The following is a 4535-nucleotide window of genomic DNA, read 5'->3' on the forward strand; positions in this document are numbered from 1 at the left end:
CTCTTGAACAGGGGCCATTGTCTCGGAGAGCCGTGTGTATTTCTGAGAGCAGAGAGCTCCTATGAAAAGAGTGAATATGGCTCAGCGGCCACAAGATATTATTCCTTTGTTCTACTCTAAGAATAAACAAAACTGCCATTAAATGTTGGTTCATAGTTCATGTTCAACCAAATCCTTTGGTTTCTATCGCATGACGCATGACGTATTCTTGGCGTGTTTGGTTTTTATCTCTGCCCTTTACAGATATCTTTTTATCTTTATATTTAAAATATATCCGCCATTTTTATAACATGTGTTCATCAAAAGGGATGTCCGATTCAAGAGTGTCCTTTGCCAGAGGCCGCCGGTACACTCTGAGGAGACGTGTGGACGTCTGCGGACGTCTCTAGGCCTGCTCTGAGGACTTAGATGTGATGTGTGTCTGTGGAGGTCACCACGCCTGAGTGACTCCATAGATCCGAGTCGATTGCATTGTCTCAGTTCCTCTTGTCATCCAGGGATCCACTGAGAAAGATGATTGATATCTGCCTGTACCACTGTTTCCCTGACATAAAGGCATTATTATTTCCTGATTGCTCAGAAATGTGCATGACTGACATAGCGGAGAAGTCAGACGGAGAAAGACATGCCTCTGAATGAGCTGAAGCCAAACCCCACTGAATGGAGCGAGTGATCGTTTGGGTGACCGGAATTAGCATACTAACACACACACATACACAACACAACACACACGCAGACACACACACCACACACACACACACACACACACACACACACACACACACACACACACACACACACACACACACACACACACACACACACACACACACACACACACACACACACACACACACTAACACAAGTCCTTCTGTTCATTGGAATCAGTAATTTAGACAATAAAATGACAACAGACCGCATATGGATCACTTACTGCCAGCGGTAAACAAGGCCTTTGTTTTCAGTCAACAGGCCCTCTGTTGTTGATCTTCATCACAGTCATCACACATTATGGGATATATTCCACTGTTCGAGATGTGACTGGTCTTTTCATTCTCTGACTCTTGTGGCCTCTGCGATTTTGGCAGAGGTTGAGAATAACTTGAACTCTGATGTTGTTTCAAAGAACGCTAACAATCCCGGCCAACCCATGAAAATTCATCAGCTGCAAATGTCTGCATGATTTAACGGGCTAAGTGGTGCCGCCATGCAAATGTTGGTGGATTGAATCCTTTTGGTTGGATGAATGAATGACTGTGGACTCTGAGCCTGACACAGAACAAACAATATCATTTAGATACAACATCATCATTTACAGGTTTACACTTATGTTTCTGGAAATGTCTGAATTTTATTTGACCATATATGTACAGATGTTTTGCTGCCTACGTTTTTAAGAAGGTTTCATGTGCATTCAGATGCTTGATATTTCTCTACTCGTGGAATATGACAATAGGGCTGTTGTTCTGCCATGTTGGAAACCTTCCAGCATCCTTGTGTCCTCGCTGGTCTCATGAAGTCTCCCACCATCTGCCACGCCATTCATCCAAACATACACTAAATAATATAAACACATATTCTGTGACTTCCAAAGATGTCCGCGGTGCTAAAAGGGGGGTGGGCCGGTGTGGGGGATCCCCATTGGACTGAGCGAGGCCGGACGAGCGAGTTCAAACAGTGTGCTGTCGTATTTCCTGCCGCCCCCCCCCCCCCCCCCATAAATGCTGCTTTTTTTGGCTCTCTTCCTCTGCTTTAAGAGTCTTAAATCACGGCGAGCCAGGGGTCAGCCTTGCTAATGTTCAAAACAGTGGCTGAAAAACAGTAGGAAAGAATTACGGCCTCTTTGACCTATCTTGGTTTCGCCCTATTTTATCTGTATTCTTTTTATTCTTTTTTTTCTGTCGGTCCCTCCTCCTGTTTATGTCTTATTAAACTTCCCTTAAACATATCTGTTAGTATTTGATAACATTTATATTTGCTCAGCTTAAAGGTTGCAGTGCAGTCTGTTAAAGTAGCAGTGAGTGATTACACATTAAGGCCACGGTGTCGTAGAACAAGGACGGCTACTGCAGATCTTTGAAAGTGTTAAATGTATTTATAATTTATTATCAGTGTGTTATACTCCTGTCCATGTTTTAGCTGTAGTCGGTCCCCGCTAGCTTTAGACATCATAGCCATTGAAAAACGACTGTAGATAGAACACAATGAAGGCCGTGATTCAAGACACAAGTTTGAATCATCACACATTGTTTTGAAGATTTACACACATCCGCAAATGTCTTCCTTTTATTTTTGTTAAAAAAAATATATATGTGTTTCAGTTAAAAAGTGGTCAATATTACGTATACTGAGAATCCATTTTTGACATTTAGAGAGGTGTATTGTCAACTTCAGGACCCTGCCACTGATTGGCCCTAGTGTTGGGCAACGTGTTGAGTAAATATTCGCTCACCATCTTCCGAAAAAGACTCAAGACTCACCTGTTCAGAGTCCACCTAGACTCTGCATAGCCACCCTCCCCCTTCTGGCCACCATTGTACATTGTATTGTATTGTGTTGTATTGTATTATAGTACTTAACTGTGTAGCAACTGCAGTAGCTGCTATCATTGCTGTAACACAGGGAATTGGTTAGCATAGCGATTGTTGTACTTGCACTTGGTTCTATGAACATCCTTACTGTACCGACAGCGATATATTGTTGCACTTCTTATGACAAATGTACTTATTGTAAGTCGCTCTGGATAAAAGCATCTGCTAAATGTTTAAATGTAAATATTCAGCTAACTTGTGAGTTGTGAGTTGACTCAAACCAATGTTAAGGTTGGGGGCTCCCCGGTGTCCCAGTCAGAGCCTCTCCCAGTCAGAGCCTCTCCTCTCCCAGTCAGAGCTTCTGTTGGGAGAGGAGAGGACCACCCCGTCTGCCCCCCGTCCTAAGCAATGCCCCCCCCCACCCCTCAAGGGACATATCTAAGTTCTATGTTAAATACCAGGTTTGCATTTAAACGTTTTTGGTTGGCTTCATGTCGCTCTCAAAAAAGTGGATTGTAACATATACCAAAGTATATATATATATACTTACTGTTTATATCAAGGTGAAACATTTCAATGCTCCTCTGGTTCATAGTGGAGCCTCCTCATAACTAAGGCCTCCGTCTGGAGGCGTTAGTTATGAGGAGGCTCCACTATGAACCAGCCTTACTGGTTAAGAGGGCGTTACATGAACGTACACAGTGTGGTCTCTACAGAGCAGGACCACAGTATCTCATACCTCCTACTGCACCGTCTACCTGCCAACGGCAAACATCAGAACTAATAGCCCCCTGCTGATGGAACCACAGACCCTATCGTGTGGATTTACCCCACAATCCGTCTCTAGATAACAAACCTCACTCAGACAAAGCACTGGTTTATCATCTGTCAGCCATTACCGAGTCCCAGGCCCTGTCTGTACGCGGCACACAGCGAGAGGAAGATCTCCTGGTTCGTATAAACAGGGAACAATACACAGTTCCTGTCTTGGACCAACCTCAATGAAACAAATTAAAATCTAGATGACTTTTCTGTGGTCTAGGGGAATCATTTCAAGAGGCCATTCTTTAGGATTAAAATTAATGCACTTTTCATTAATCGTCTATCACACAAGGACCCCCCCCACACACACACACAAACACAAAGTAACACACACACAAACACAAAGTAACACACACACACACGCACGCACGCACTCACACACGCACGCACGCACGCACGAACACACGCACACACACACACACATACACACACACACACAGACACACAGTGTCTGTGTGAGTGTGCGTGTGAGTCAGGTGCTGGAACCCAACAGAGCCGTCTTCTTCATGAAATAATAACATTGCAATAATGTGTGAAACAGCGGCCCTACCTTTCATCAGACCTGTTTCTTCTTCCGTTGATCATTTCACGGGTCAACATCAAAACCCACAGTCGTGTATTGGCAAGATACCAATACCGGCACCATGGCTTAAGATATGATCTATCTTTCATGAGTTAAAGATATGCAGCCATTAAGACAAAGAGCATCAATGACATATCACATATACATTAGGTTTCACATTCTGAAACAACCCTGTGGAGAGTGGGTTTAAATTCAGACAACTCCAAACGCTTTGGTTCCAGCCCATGTGTCTTTGAGTGTTTTACGCCCCATAACAAGGAGACATGAATATGGAAGCAGATGGTTGTTGTTATGACTGATGGCCAACGTGTATATATACGATCCTGTTGGTTTGTATGGCGGTTAGCTGGATAGGCCTGAGGAGGTGATGTTGATGTTGTCATTTAGGGTTATTTTCCCCCCAAAAAACCCATGGGGGTGGCTGAGAGCCTCTGAAAGGACAGGGGGGGGTCAATGACTACATATACTGTAGTCATTTACAGAGGGTGGGGGTTTGACAATGGATGTTTGGGGGACAGGGTGCCCCTCGCTATCAAGGACAATGTAGCTTCCCATGGCTATGCTAATGTTGTGCTTGTCAGCTAGTTAGTGGAAGTCTT

This window comes from Gadus macrocephalus, chromosome 18 (genome assembly GCF_031168955.1).
Source record: "Gadus macrocephalus chromosome 18, ASM3116895v1".
Classification (NCBI taxonomy): domain Eukaryota; kingdom Metazoa; phylum Chordata; class Actinopteri; order Gadiformes; family Gadidae; genus Gadus; species Gadus macrocephalus.